The following is a 15689-nucleotide window of genomic DNA, read 5'->3' as shown; positions in this document are numbered from 1 at the left end:
TTCTAGTTTGGTGTTTTGTTTTAATGCTGTAGTGTATTGATCACTACGCCTTTTTGCTGTGGTATGATATTAATAAAATTGTATTGATGTATTTTTCTACAATAGCAGTCTCGGGAGTATTTATAGAGACTTGAGGTGCACCAACTTGACCAGCTAGTTTAATTTCTCTAGTTTGACTGGAGATTCTTTATCTCCTAGTGGTTTGGTATCTCATGTTCAAGGCTTTGCCTATGTTGAGGATACACTAGAATTGGGATTGTACCTTCCTCATACCTCCCTTCTTGTGTCTAAAATGCATTTCCAGCCACCTGACTAGAAAAGGTGGGGGGGAATTTGCTCTTTTAGAAGAGATGATCATTTCATTTTTAATACTGTAATTTCTGCCTAAAATATGCAAGTTGGATCTTTAGATTCTGTAAATCGGAGAGATCATTTAGATAGATTAATGAATGTTATGCAATTAAATTTGACAGTTATATGCATTTTACCTTTTTTGGGTAATTGCTAAAGGAGCATCCAAAGATTCAGATATAGATAACTATTTTCTACAAACTATCCATATTTGAAGTTAATCAGAGTGTGCTTATTAATGTACCGATTTATTTTTTAGTTTGCATATTTTGGGCTTGATTCATGGAATTTATTGCACAGCGCAAAGTGAATTTTCACTGGTACAAGGTGACTTTGCACTGCCAACAAACAACCTGATTCATGGAACAGTGCAAAATTTATTTTTACACAGTTTGCACTGTTCCATGAATTATGCCATAGTTGTGTTCTCGTGTGCAATTGCAGCTTTATACATGAGAGGACAATGAAGGTACATCCCTTAACATTCCCTCTACAGGTTAACACTAGCCAATGCAAAATTCTATTGGTAGAGCACATTTTCCATAATCTTTCAACCTGACAATTTAAAGCAGATGCCTGATCGCAGGGCATCTGAATGTCAGTCACCTTTCTGTTCACCTCTCATTGTTAAAGCATTTGTATGAGTTCATGTGAAGTAAACCATGTAACAGACCTTCTTTGAAGCCAAAACCTTCTGTCAAATAGTGAATGCCTGAAGTACATATATACGGCTTATCTCTTTTAAAAACCTGCCTTGCATACAATGCTGCAGCATTTCAATGTGGCCTAACAGCCATCAGGCATGACCATTACAAGTAATAATATTCTAACCAGTTCCAACTAGAGTGGCAATGTTTGGGATCTTCGGCATTCCCTTCAAATGAGAATTGAAACTTACATACCATTTAAATTATGTTCTTTTATTTCAGCCCCTCTGGGTGTATTTCTCCATTTTACAATGCTGACCTGACTTTGCAATGTACGCACAGCAAAACAAAACTCAATAGCATTGTCAGTCCTATTCTGAAGTTTTAAAACAATATAGTTTGAAATGAATTACTAACATAGAAGAATAAATGAGCACATTACATATTGATTACCCCCTTTAAACTTGAATACAACTTTGCTGTAAGGACATCATTTGAACACGTTATCTGTGTTATAAGGACATATGAAGAGATCCAGTTCTTGACTTTAATTAAATGGTTTGATGTATTCCCTGAAAAAAAAAAAACACTTTCGTTCTGAGCCTATCTTTCAAATATAGCATAGCTAATTCTTTAAAATAACAGCAGTCACATTAAACATTGCAGTTTTCTCTGCACTAGGATTTGCATCTTGTTATTTCCTACTGAACTCAAAATGTAGAATGTCCTGTTCTTGATTTTTGGGGTCAGGAATTCACACCTGACAGATGTGTTTTATTAATATTAATCTGTGTACTCCAAAAACATATTAAAGATGGGCATTAAATAGTAAGTACATTTCCAATACCATTTATGTGGTTGTAGAATGGATGGAAGAAAATAGATATCTGTACATTTGTATTGAAAAGTCTGGCTTTGAAAATAAAGGCCATTCCCAAGTTAATTTGCAACATTTGGACAAGCTACGCAGTTTGATGGGCATCCCTTATTATCATGACAGCAAGCAAGAGGCAGGGCCACCAGGAAATGCCACAGTCAGTGCATATCATTTCCTTTGCTCTGCCAGGGTTGCCTTTCTCATTTTATTTATTCTATGTCTGCTTTTATCTCTCTCTCTCTCTTATATATATATATATATATATATATATATATATATATATATATATATATATATATATATATATATATAAGAAAGTTGTGTTTGTTTGTGGGTGTGCATGTGGCGTTCTTGGGGACGCAACTCCTCATGAATGGAGATGTCGGGTGTCATGTATTTTGTAAGGAATATTCTTTATTTCATTGCTGAATTAATTCAACTATTTCTGGCTCGATAGGTCATCCTGTTCCTTAGATAATTAATCTTTTTTGGTTTTCTGATTTGTTTTTCTGTATTGCATTTTGTGGTGTTACACTGTTATGTACAGGTCGTTTGAAGAAAGTGCTCACCATCGCACATTGAAGGTGAAACATGATCAACACCTGATTAATTTCAATGAAAGGACAGGTACTTCACCCTCATTACATAAAATGGATTTTTGCTTGCTACAATTTGAAGATAACATAGTTGAATCAATTGATTTGAATCGGTTCCATATTTAGAAGAAAATGCTTCTTTCTTTTGTATTATCTCCTTTCACTAATGCTTTAATCCCACAAACATATTTTTAAAGAAATGCCATGAAAAAAAGACAGTAGTATTTTATCCCACCCGAATCAAAACAAAACATTGAAAGCTGAAACATGATCAACATTCTGAAGAATGAAATATCTCAAGACCATGAAGCTGATAGAATTCAACATGCATTCAGGCAGAACAATGAAAGTGTTCAAGACCAAAAGCAAAACTTACGAATCAGAGAATGTGTGCAGCTGAATACAAAGCAACAAAATTGCTGGAGAAACTGAAACATGACTTGCTGTTAAGAGAATTAGTACTGCTGAACAACGAAGGAATGAAACTGCTGAAGAAACTGAAGTGACACTTACAGATCAGAGATTTTAAAATCTGAGAATTGAAATCCTGGGCAAAGTCAGGTAGTTAAGCTAGTTAGCTCTAAAATCTTCCACAACATTCACAAATCAACAGTAGATAAGCAGACATTAAATGTGATGGCAACGGTACCCAGATTTCTAGTCATATTGGGAAGGACTGAAGTGTCATCAGTATACATCCAAACTTCAATAGCATAAGATTTGACCAAATTTACAAAAGGGCCACATAGAAATGAAAGAATAACTTTCCACCAAGGCGCTGTTGTTGAATTTTCTGTAATAACCACCTTCCTTGAGGCCTGCATACTTTCTATTCTATGCCAGAAAATGTGTTTCTTCTTTGCCAAAAGATATTACGTAATTGCTCAGAGGTTAGCTTTATTTTGCATTATTCTGCAATCTGCTGTCATTGTGGAATCCTGGAATCTGGAACACACATATGCACTGCCTGACCTCATGCCATCTCGACGTCTTCATAAATACATCCAAAATGGCAATTGAGAACACGTGGACAGAAATCTGAACCTCACTGCTATTGCCACACTGGGCCCTGCAGGTAAAAAAGCTAGCAATCTATATTGGAATGTTCAATCCACTTGTTTGTAACCCTTATATCACATACACTGATTAATTTGGCTCTTAAATAAACTATTGACAAGTCCTTAATTAATATTAACAATCTCTTTTGGGGTTTCGGATTAGTACTTTAGATTGCATTGACTATTACAACAAGGCATAAACATGCTATTTAATTTAGTGAAGCATCAAGATAAACTATACATAATGCAGATTCAACTAATTGAATCCTTGTGGCAATATAGATTTATATCACTTGCCCATTCATTGCAGTCTTATTTGGCAAAAAAGGTATGTTTCATTTTTGCAAATAAATTGAAGTTGAAGCGTATTTTTACTGTCTATGTTTAATGTGCAATCAACTTTTACCTTAACTTTATGGATGTCCAAACCATTCTCCATTTTTAAACACTCTTAAGGATGGATCTCATTGGGTCACTCCAAGTAAAGAAGTTGAGAATCCCTCAACTTTCTTAAGAGTAATACATTTTCATTTTGCAAGAATTCAGAATAAAAACGTTCATTCTTTCCACCTAGGTCAAAGCATATTGGCAACATAATCTGATAATTTCACTTATGAATCATATATAACTTCTAATTCTAATTAATGAAACATTTAGAAGGGCTCGTGGTGGATACAACCCTATTCTGCCTATTCTGGGTTGAGAACAAAATTACTAAAGACCCTCCTCCCTTCTAGTTCATTCCAAGATCCAGCACAATCAGGTGTATTGAGCCACACCATAGAGGTTTCCAAAAATGTAATATTTGGATAGAATTTGAGTTTCTATTTTTTACATTCTGAATATCATGTTAAAGACAATAAACACAAGCAATCATAATTTGCATAATCAGAACAAAACAGAGGCAAGATTCTTGCATAGTGGTATTGATAAACAAATGTAATACAATCACTACTGCTGCTACTGAGAGTAGACAACAGGCATTAAACACAATGTGAACAAATGGACAACAGGTCAGTAGTACATATCTACATGGGTACACACAGTTGACAGTGAGGGTACTGTGTATTGGTGAAAAATGCTTCTACACCAGGTGTTTCAGCCCTACAAAGGGGTTAGGTGAGCCATTTCTTCCTAGGGCCTTCATCAGGACAAAAGGAGAACAGTGTCGTCAGGATGTTCAAGAAGTGCTGAAATAGGAATGGAGGAAAATAAGGGGAGGCTCAAAACGAATTGGCTTAAAAGTGCGATATAAATCATTGAATGTCTGTCTAAGAACTGGAAAGACATTACTTACCAGTGGGGACATAAGTCAAACCACAGGTGGAGGTGATGTGGGTAACATAGTGAGAGAAATAGACAATACCCTATTTGTTAATCTGGTATTGTGAAACTAAAAAAACTGAGAGCACAGAACTGCTCTGTGGATCTTACCTAATCTATGGTACCCGTATATCCAAACATCAGGATGGGGCTGCTATGTCTTCACGTGTTTTGCTAAAAGTGGAGAGAGCAGATACATTATTTAAAAAGAAAACACATGGATTACATGTCTTCAATTAACTTTAAGTAACTGTGGGACTCTTCACAATATGGGTCAAGTGGTAATAATCTGGCGGTAATGCTATCACCGCTGTATTACCGCTCCGCCCAACTATGAGTTGGGAGGAAAGTTGGGGACTCAGTCCAGCTCTGAGCTGGGGGTAAATCCTCCGACTTTCCACCTTTTTTCGGCACAACTATTGCAGCGATGTTAGCACCGCGGGAATTGTGCCAAAAATGCCCAATTGTGTCTGATGGACAAAATATAAATGGGGACTTACCACAGTGACTTACCACAGGACCACAACTCAGGATGCGACGCTAATACCACCGGACTGAGTTGCGGTAATGCTAATTGCGTTGGGCAGTATCCCGGGGAATTTTATGCCGGGATACCGCCCACTCGTGGTGAGGCCCCATTTCTTTTTTTGGTTTCTCTGTGAGTTGAACATTTTGTACTCATTACCCTGAGGAAAGTTTTTTTTCATTGAACTCAAATACATTTTGGAAGGCTATGATTTAAACTTCTTGTGTACATTAATGTTTTTCAGAGTTCCACAGTGATTTAGGTAGATGTTTGCCCCTCTAAATGCCATTATCTATACTAGGCCACAAACCATGCACCAGCCACTGGGGAGCACTAATTCAGTCTTGCCCAGTGAGAAATTGTGCTTTGTGTGCAAGTGTTGAACTGCCAGTAATGTATGTGGGCAAGTGATTCTTATGCTTGGCTAGTAGCTTGGAAATAATTCACATCCTTATCCTTTATTTATACCTAATCTGCCTCAACTGGATTGCACGCTTCCTGCTGGTGTAAATGTACCCCTCCCAATGCATTACAGACAATACATGTGTACAATACAGAGGAGGACAGTCAGGCCTTTTATTTTACATTCATTCTTTTTTTTTACATAAAATGGCTACCAAAGGAGATACTGCTGTGATTTGATGGAGTGAGGGGTGCCACACACCTGTTCCTTGACTAGGCTGTTTAAGGCTCTACAACTGCCATACGACTTGGATGGACATGGTTTGCTGAGCAGAGGTCTGGGAGTATGAAGTGGTGTGTGCGCCATTTGGTACTGCTAGTTACTGTGGATTATATAAGAGGTCAGATTGATATCTGAACATGGGCGCTGTTACAGCCAGGAGCGATGGAGGCTTATGAGACATATCTTTACACTGTCCCTGGGGTTACAAGGGAGGCTTCTCTAGCACCTGGGTCTCTGTCATAGAAATCAGTTAGATGTGCCCCTGACAAGCAGGACAAACTCTACTACTTTCTGTTAAGTGTACAATAATCCTCCAACAAAGGCTTGATACATGGAGTTAATTTAAATTATTATTATTATGATTATTATTATGGTATTTATTGAGTGTGGACCTAGCTTCAGGAAGCAAGAGAATGCTTTGCAGAGGTATACAACACTTTTATCTGTATATACATCTATTGCAAATCAAAAAACACATTAGAGGTGACAGGAAGTGAGTGCCCCTCAGAGATAATAAAGGGGGTAAAGCAGAGAAGCCCGAAAAATACCAAAAAAAACAAGAACTAGTGCCCCTAATAAATAAGCCATGACATCAGTATAGTGGCCGTGGATGAGAAGGAACTGAATTTCTCCTTTTTTCCTTGTGTTAAGAACTGCACATACAATTGCTTCTCTGTCTTCTGAAACCATTCATATGTTACTCTGTGGAAGAAGTCCGAATGAGTACACAAACTTCTGTAATAATGGAGATTAAAGCAGTTGGTACTCTTTGGCAGATTGCAGATGCCACGTGTTATACTAACCCAGTTAAATGTGATTTTATCATTTGTTGCATTTTATATCTTTTTTTAATGAAAGGAAATGTTTTTGGAACAAACAGGAACTTTATATATAAATGAATAAAATATGGTCCCTTGTTTACAATCATAAAATTGTGCCGATTTGGTCTAGAAGAGGAAAATGAACAGATAACTCTTAGATACTAGCTTGGTTCGGACTACATAGAGTTATGTTCAAACAGGAGTGGAAGGAAGTCTGTGATTCTCTTTTTCTTACGAGATATACAACAATACCGAGGTGGGGTACACCTGTACTGGGTGGCAGGGATAAGAGAGGCAGGTAGCGTCTAGCGAGTCAGGTTGCACGAGGGGCAATGTGATGGACTAGATGTTGAGGAGGAGAGACTCCTTGAAGCTGGGGTTCTCAAGTTATTTTCTGAATTGTAGGAGCGTGGGGGCGAGTCTGATACTGACGGGGAGGAGGTTCCACGGTCTTGGGGAGTAGGCAGAGATGGCTTATTTCCTGGTACTTTCCTTTTTGCAGCAGCAGATTTCAAGCCTGAACATGTCCTGGCTTCTGGTGGTGCACTGTCCACCGGAGATGCTGAGTTTCTCTGAAAGGTAGCTGGGTGAATTGAGGACGACTGCCTTACAGATGATGCAGCAAGACTTGGAGGGGATTTGTGCATGCAGTGGCAGCCAGGGAAGGTCGATGAGGGCTGTGGTTTCCAGACCTGTATGGCAGGGGTCTGCAACCTGTGACTCTCCAGATGTTTTGGATGATGGCTCCCCTGATACTACACCATTGGCTATGCTTCCTCAGGATGCTGGGAGATGCAAGCCAACACATTTGATGAGCCAAATGTTGCAGGGCTGTGCTGTATGTAGCTGAATTAATGAAACCTTTAGGGGTGTTATGTTTGTTCAATATCACTCTTTGGAGCACTCTGTGGAGTAAGGTATACATTTTCTAATTGTGCATATATTGTGTTCCTACCATGTGCACATAATTCCTATCATCAAACATCTATGTCACTTAAGAAAAGTGTAGTAAGGGAATATTAATCAAAAAGCGGGATTTTCGAGGTAGGAACTGGCCGATAGAGAAATGTGGTGAGACAAAATTGGAGTAAAAGAAAAGTGGGCTATGTTACCTCATTAATCTTGTTCCTATAACTACCTGGAAGCACCCTGCCCTAAATGACAATACTGCTTTTGTACCCAGGACTGAGCCTTCAGTTGCAGAGTGGAAGGTCTTGGTTTACAATGATAACCGGAGGACTTTATATTCTGAAACCAGCCAGTTAGACCATGCTTCACTAAAAATCATCCCTCACAAGTTCGGCCCAAAATCCACCTATTCCTCAGTAGGTACACATTGCACGTGTCAATCAAGATTCCTTTTGGTAAATCTCACATCACATTCATCGTTGACATTTCATCCCATCAACCTCTTTTCAATAAACTACAAAAAACATGCACTAATCGTCGGATTCATGAATGATATGTAAATTCACTCACACACGTTACATGTTACTATTTATTTTGTTAATGTCTTTGTTGTAATAAGATGCCTTTGATAAAACCAACATTCTTTCAAATTAAACTCCTCAAAGAAGTCCTAACAGGCATGTCAATACGCAATAGGGAACACATTGACATCCAGTTCAGGCTTTGAAATCCTACAAGATCCGGTGCCCTGAAACCAAATGTCTAGAAGATTTTGCACCATACTCCCCATGGGAAAATATCTCAAGATACCAATGCAGGAGAGTGCTATGGTCCTACACAAACCAACCACTTCCAAGTCATAGAAATAGCATGAAGGATCGATGAGGATAGCCAATTTGCTGAAAATACTCCTACCGCGGACTTGCCAATCATCCTGAAGTCTGAAGGTCCATCTGGTCTGATAAGACATCCAGGAGGAAACAAGTGCTAGAATCTGCCAACAGTGCCAAGAAGCAAAGTGCTGTACAAGTGAATAAACTTAAACATCTGTAAAATGCACCTCACCCATTCAACCGTGTGGGACTGAAAGCATTTTGTATTTATCAAAGAGTATTGTCTTTACTTACAAGTTTGCATTTAAATACACAGCATACAAAATGCGACTGGAAAAGACAGAGGACTTTTTTCACAGAGCATGAGGGTTTGCCATTATAAAGTGCTTCTGTCAATTAGGCCCATAGAATCAAAAAGAAGTCACAAAGAAGCATTGTCCATGTCACTCACTGACACAGGCTACAAGGAATCGGTATGCGGATCATGGCCACCAAAACTATCAGAAAAAAAAAATTCAGAATGACAACAATGTGTACACTGAACCATTCTGAAAAACTTAGGACAGGTGGAAGGGGTCGTAAAGCAGAACCAACAAAATGGAACATGTGATGTTCAAATCGACTCCCTTCCCTCACGCCAAGAACGATACACATTCAGACTGTTCAAGCTTACTGAAAAATATGCTCACCTGCCAGGAATGATCCTCAACACAATCCTCAACACAAGCAAACAGAGGAAAGTCCTGCTTCAAAAATGTGACTATGGGTGGGCAAAAATTCATGGTAGCAGGACAAAGGGGTACAGGTGTCCACAAAGCTTGCCCACTTCTTCATATCAAAACCCACCTGCTCCTCCTCATTAAGTCATGCCTCTTGAAAAACTTCAAAAGGTGAATGCCCACCATCACTGCCCTAAACAGGTCTTTCAAGTATTCTGGGTAAATATTACTCTCTCAGCAGCAATTTGTGTCATTTATAACCAAAAATTGCTGTGGCCAGGAAAACCAATCACACCATTTCTAATGATACGATGGCCTGCTAATACTTGATCAATTATATTTGTTTTAATATGCCAAGGAAAGTATTATTCTTTTTTTAAAGAATGAGCGCATGAGGAAAACTACAATTTTTCAAAAGGAAACGAAAATAGTGATTTTTGACAATAAAAAACCCTCATCTTTTTTTTTTTATACAAGCAACATTTTTGGGCTTCCAACATTTTCACTTTCTAAAAGGAGGAGAGAAAAAATAATGTTCCTCCACCTCTATTCCAGACATTCAGTACCCAATGTACTAATCGAAAGAAATATGTAAAACAAAAAGAAAAACATGTGTCTGCATACCTCTTATTACAAGCACTCCAATCACATTTTGGGAGTAGGCCTAGCCCAAAGGATCAGTGCTGGTATGATACTAGTAGCAGGGGTACATTGGGACATAGCCATGGCATTAGATCATGAGAACAATTTACAGAGAATATGTCATAGAAATGCAATATATATAAAGAATCTATATGGAAAATAGACTGCAATACGATTCAACATTCACATAGTTTGTGGCCATTAACAGTAGCATTGGTTCCATTCAAGATTTGTGCATTTCCCTAAATGTGTCCTTTAGGGATTTGTTAGATGTCCAATTTAAGATGGACTAAACATTCAGTTGAGCCATGTGGATTTTCTGCTAAATCATTTCTGGATTTCAGTTTCAGATGCAGAGAAGCCAAAAACGTGTGCAAATCATTCTAGCTGATTTTTCTATGAAATTTACTTAGATGTTTGAAATTATTATGGGTGAATGTGCATGCCAAGACAAGCTGGTATTGCCAGAAATGCGCACAATTCAGAAAACAATATCTATAAAAATGTCAATTAATCTATGAAACTGATCAAAAAGAAAAGGAAATCGCAACATTTCTGAATTCAGATTAAAAAATACACATCGCCCTAGTGTTCTGACATGTCTATCCAATTCTGTATGATGTGCATATGATGAAAATCCTCCAGCAAGGCAAACAGTAGGCCTTGATAATTTCCCCCCAAACCTCAATATGTTGTCTAAAATTTGAGAGCTAAAATCATGCAAGATCCAAACGCTGGTATTCACTGAAATTCCTTGATTTGTATTTGGTATGAATTTGAAGCTTGACATTCAGGTTATGTTATGGGTTGGTTGATTTTTTAAGCATACCTCTAATTTACATGACCTCACGTTTTTCATCAGTAGAATGGACACATCTGAACATTTTCTAAAGAAAGATCAAAATGAGAATTCTCACACAAACCTATACAAAGCATCCATTACACAATTTGTAGGCACATTTTGAGACAAAAGCTGACATTTCTTATGTAAGGCCTAAAATGTAAGGTTGTTGGCATTTCTTATGTTGTCATATCATAGTTGGATGAAAGTCACAAATGTTTCCCTTAGCAAAATTATAAAAGTTATTTTTCATTACACAAAATTGCGGGGGGGGGGTCCTGCAAAAATCAAATTTTGTTGACTTTTCGAACATGCGAACATCTGAAAGTTTTCACATCGTCTGCTGAACAAGTCTGCAGCAATTACTTGACTCGAGGTGTTTTTTTTAGCAATGTAAATTTAAATTCGAGGAACTACTTTAAAACTATTTTTCTGCACGGTCAGCTTACTGTGCTAGACATAAAGGGAGCCCAGATAAACTGCTGACAAAAGCTGCAGCAAAAGTTATGTGGAACTTTATCTAAATTTGCTGAGAAAATCTGCAGCAACTGTCCCATTGCAGACTATTTACAGCAATTTTGCAGGATTTAAAACCAATATTGACGGCACACTTTATGTAATGCAAATGTTCTGAATACTTTATTTTGTTAACATTTCAAAATACACTTGTTTCATAATTTCAAAAAAAATCACAAAAAATGTAATTGCCCACTTGTGCACACCCATGCTAAAATTTCACTGAGAAGTCGAGATAGCCACAATGTCAAGACACAAATAAAATGATCATATTTTTGTCAAAATATAGAATTATCTGCCAAAAATCACCTGGTCGGATGAAAAGGAAAAAAACACAAATGTAATACTTAAAGGACGGACTGTGGAACTCACCCCAAAAGAGAACGTATTTCTAACAAACTCTGTCGTCAGGAGTTGAAATTTGCGATTGACAAAGTGTACCTCGGAGACTCAGTTTGCGGACACATGACACCACGGGTACCTCCTTGAGTCCGTCATCACGTGAGTCGCCCCATACCCATCAGCCTAAGCCGGGCTGCACCTGCGCGTTCCTCACTGTCCAGAAGCATAAACAGTAGCTCCACAGAGTCTGGCAGAATTTCCAACAAAATCCAAATATATCCCTGCTGTCGCTCCGAGGAGTAAAATATCACAAAGTTCGCCTTTTATGGGTCAAATAAAGGCCTGGCTGCCAAATGCTATCGTCGCCCAGCTATCAATTTGCAGGCCACTGGAAATTGCTAGGTGGATTTTTCATCCGAAAATACCATTCAACGGAGGAAAATGAAGCCTTTTTTCATGCAATCGAATGTTGTTAGCTCCACAATACGCAGCAGATTTGACCAACACCGTATACCTGGAGTTCCCTTTCGTATACCCCAATATCCTCCAGGCTCCGTGAGCCTGACTAGGGGGGACGATGGAGATGTGTGCCAATTTCAACTGGTTACTACAAATACGTTTTTAAAAAGCATTTCAGAGCGTTGGGTATAAAAGTGGCATTCACCAAATTAGCATAAACCCTTATGTGCTTTCATCAAAGGCAGCAGTTCTTGTGGGCATGAGCAGTGTTTGGCAGGTCGTCATGTGCCCATCTATTCTGACTCCTGGCCGGTCGAACGAGATTCCCGCGCCAGGTGCCTGGGCATCAGAGTCGGTGCGCCGCGCCTTTCTCACCTCAGCAAAGGAGACACGGGGCAAACATGAGGTAACCGCGCCTCGCCGGCTCGCCCGGCAATCAGCCATCCTCGCTCTCGGCGGCCTCTGGGCATTGATCAAGGTGCGACTCCCAGCAGGTCCCGTTCTCGGCGGGGGCTCGCGCTCCGCGCGCGGCTTCCTCTTGCAGCACCGGCGGCAGGAGCCCAGTCCGCATCCCTCGCGCGCAGTATGTAGGTCAGAGCGCGGCGGCACGGAGGGAGGGACTGCGCGTGCCGCTCGGCGCGGCGGTGCTCCTTCTCCACACGCCCAAGGCTGCGCAGAGCGAGCGCCCCGGGAGCCGCGCGGGCGGCCGCCGTCTCCATTTCATCTCAGCTCTCCATGTGACGGCGAAGGGTGCTCCTGCTGGCTGCCCTCCGCTGGAGCGCCGGAGCTCAGTGAGCGGGGCTGCGGGGACGGCTGCTGCGCTGCTGCTCTGCTGCTGCTGCCGCCGCCGTGTGTAATCTCTGCGAGCACCAGGGGGATTCATTCATAGTACGGCGCAGGAGGGGAGGAGGCAGGGCGGTGTATATGAAAGGCAGGGGAGTGCGTCTGTGCGGAAGGGCATGCTTTTAATGCACGGTTTACATCGGGAACAAGCGAACTGGGCTGAGGGGGAGATTGGCGAGGGGGAAGAGGAGCCAACGCTCGCGTATTAGCAGACCAGTGTGTATGCTATCACTTACGCCCGAGACTGAGGGGGGAAAGAAAAGGAGGGAACGGCCAGCCGGAAGGGTGAGGGCAAGTACCAACGCGAGACGGATAAAAGGTAGGAGAGAAGATAAGAAAGACTCGGAATGGTTTCTATGAGGAAAGGGCGTGAGAGGGGCACCGGTGGCGAGCGACACAAATGCACGAACGCGGGTAGCAGCGCGAGAGGGCAAGACGCGCGGAAGAGAGGCGGGGGAGATATGGGCGCGAGGGAGACGAAAGGACAGAGCAAAGGGGGACAAGGCAAACAGTGGAAGAGGAAACCAAGAATAGGGATGTGAAAGACGCAGGGTTAGAGAGTGAAACCAAGGACAGAGAGTTGCTGGGAGTGAGCGAGCAAAAGAGGGAGGGAGAGAGCGCGAGAGGAAAGCACACTGAAAGGGAGGGGAGGAGGGGGCCGCGAGAGGAAACGACAACGCAGATAGGAATGCATATGGCTAGAGGAGGTGCATTGAAGGACCGAAGAGAGCATATTGATATAATGACGGAGAGAGCCAGTGCTTTAAGTGGGATGATAGCAATTGTTCAATAGGGAATAGACTAAGTGCTGCGCGAGGTCTATCTGGTGGACATGCGGCTTAGGCCAGAGCTGGCTTGCCCAGACGATACAAACCTTTCAGGAGGCGGGGGCGGCATGCAGCTGATTTTATGTCACTCTTCAAGGTCCCCGATGATCCTCTTTGCATTCAGCATGCAATCCGAGGGTAAAAACCAGGACACGCGCTAGAGCATCTGACACGAACCAACTTGAGATGTTTGCAACAGCCATGCATCCTATTGTTATTCAAGATGTGAATACGCGTTGGATTCTAAAATAATTATTATAATAATGCAGCGAGTTGCAAAAATCACCTGGTCATTTACAACATTTACAATTTGAGGAACTTTTTTTCCCTTTCTGATTAATTGTAAGGTAATCTTTTTTTAATTTTTTTTTTTAAGACAAGTTGAAATACCATGTTATCAAGATCAATAGTAGATTTTTGAAAGCAACAAACTACACCAGAGGCCCAATTCATGGAACATTTTCCCAGTTCAAAGGGAATTTGCACTGCTGAAAAGTGACTTTGCACTGCTGACACAAACCCTGATTCATGCAACCGTGCAAAATGTATTTTTGCAGTGCAAAGTCCGGGAAAAGTCATTTTGTACGGCAAAAATGACTGCTGACTTTTCCCGGACTTTGCACGTCAAAAATACACTTTGCACGGTTGCATGAGTTAGGGATTGTGTCGGCAGTGCAAAGTCACTTTGAACCGGGCAAATATTTCATGAATCAGGCCCATGAGCTACATAGTTCGGATAACGAAGTACATCTTGTGTTTTTTGCTTTAAAAAAATCTGCTCTGCTTGCCTTCACAACAGATTCCAACTTCTCCAAAATACACTTTTACAATGCACTCTGTTATATAGTGAAACACGCTTATAAACCTTAACACGAGATTAGTTGCAGCTTGTAGAAGACATAGAGCCATCAGGGTTTTTTTTTATAGGGAGCCATTAACATGTCACAGCGAAATTCTCACCTGTCACCCACGGTTTTCTGAAGTGGACTGCATGCAAGTGTATGTGTAGTAACCTTTAGCTAACAGAGCGTTACAGCACGTGGCTATTTAACTCTGGCGTGTTAATGGTTGACCATTACAACCCTGATCACCCTGCTTTGTCTGCTATAGACCACAATTAATCATGGTAGGCTGGGAAGAGCAACCAAACACAGATTGATAACTTCTACCACTGCACAGTGCTGCAAGTTCCTTATTGTCAGCTGGCTGAACCCCCTCATCCTGCTGCTACTCTGCTCTCAACAACTATGTTCTTCAAAGACAGTTTTCGAATGAAGTTGGCCCAACGAACTGGAAGAAAAGCAAACATACGTCTAATTTTAGCCACATGGTGGCAGCAGAAGACTGCACACACAATGCTATTCAGACACACACTTCAGTGAGCGAGCCCTGGCACAGCTCGTCTCTAAAGCAGTTTTTGGAGACTGCTGGGGCTCAGTCCAGGTTAGCCCTGGTCCACTTAAAGCCATTGAAAGAGCTGAGAATATTGAGGCGTGAGGCAAGTGACAGGGAGCATAAGAAGGTGTGAGATAAATGGAGACAGGTAGACATTTGAAGTAGAGCCACTGCACATTCTTTCTTTTTGGTATTGGATTAAGTGCATGCCTAGTTCCAAGGAACAGGGAGAATTTACACAAATGGAAACCCAAATGGGACTACTAATGAGATGCAGATGGGTACAAGTATGTAATCCAAGCCTGCTGGACAGCACATCATGCAGAAGATTGCCCATATTGACATTGTGATTTTCTACTGGCAATGATGATGATTCAACAATGATCCAGGCACATCTCTACTATTTACCAAGTCAAAGGGGTAATACGTGCAGATTCTTTCCATTTTGCCAGGATGCTGATGAAGGAGCTTCGGCAACT

The 15689-nt window shown here is 40.8% G+C and overlaps 1 protein-coding gene across 9 annotated transcripts in view; it reads right to left on the bottom strand.

Annotated features, from left to right (window-relative positions):
• The window catches only part of LINGO2 (leucine rich repeat and Ig domain containing 2), a 5916036-nt gene that overhangs the window by 532810 nt on the left and 5367537 nt on the right, over positions 1 to 15689 (bottom strand). For 2 of the 9 annotated variants that reach the window (XM_069630913.1, XM_069630917.1), the window contains exon 1: positions 11717 to 13594. The exons of 6 other annotated variants lie outside the window; for them this stretch is intronic. The gene's annotated coding sequence lies outside the window, so the exon portion shown is untranslated. Of the gene's footprint in view, positions 1 to 4963; positions 5027 to 11716; positions 13595 to 15689 lie in introns of those variants that run through there. One more of the 9 variants, XM_069630916.1, reaches the window with a different exon arrangement.

This window comes from Ambystoma mexicanum, chromosome 6q (genome assembly GCF_040938575.1).
Source record: "Ambystoma mexicanum isolate Mex_15411 chromosome 6q, UKY_AmexF1_1, whole genome shotgun sequence".
Classification (NCBI taxonomy): domain Eukaryota; kingdom Metazoa; phylum Chordata; class Amphibia; order Caudata; family Ambystomatidae; genus Ambystoma; species Ambystoma mexicanum.
The sequence above is the reverse complement of the archived record's forward strand: the minus strand, read 5'-3'. Positions and strand labels throughout refer to the sequence as shown.